The sequence below is a fragment of the Patella vulgata genome, chromosome 1, assembly GCF_932274485.2.
Source record: "Patella vulgata chromosome 1, xgPatVulg1.2, whole genome shotgun sequence".
Classification (NCBI taxonomy): Eukaryota; Metazoa; Mollusca; class Gastropoda; family Patellidae; genus Patella; species Patella vulgata.
In genome coordinates, this window is record NC_065879.2 from 62321590 (window position 1) to 62322115 (window position 526).

Genomic DNA, 526 nt, shown 5'->3' on the forward strand with positions numbered 1-526 from the left:
TGTAAGGCCAAGGTTAACATTGCCAAATGAATATTTTTGCCCACACATCCACGCGCTTTGAATGAAAGTGCAGGTTCAAATATTAAAATAACCTTGAAATGCATTTGGATAATTTTTACAGTTTGTAATTGGCTTGACGAAATTAAAGACAATTTTTAAAGTGATAACCGAATAAGAGATTTCACTAAAATATATTTAGGCCAACATATATAAAGGTTGTTTATTTTATAACTGTTATTTTGATATGTATATTGGATGGCCGAATGCGATGGTAAGCACGTGCGCGCTGTAATGTCTAGATTGAGTCAACTGGCGTGGTTTCCATTCCCAGGTTGTACGTGACAAGGAGTAGGGTCGCATGCCCAAGCTGAAATAAAATTGAACCATGTTAATCCCGAAATGACCTAGTGGACGTTAAACCCCATTTCTCTCTGCCTCTCTCTCTCGACACGTGCTTTCGTATCCGCGTGCCGTATCACGTATGAGAAATACACACACATTGATGACGTCACACACAAAGTCGATA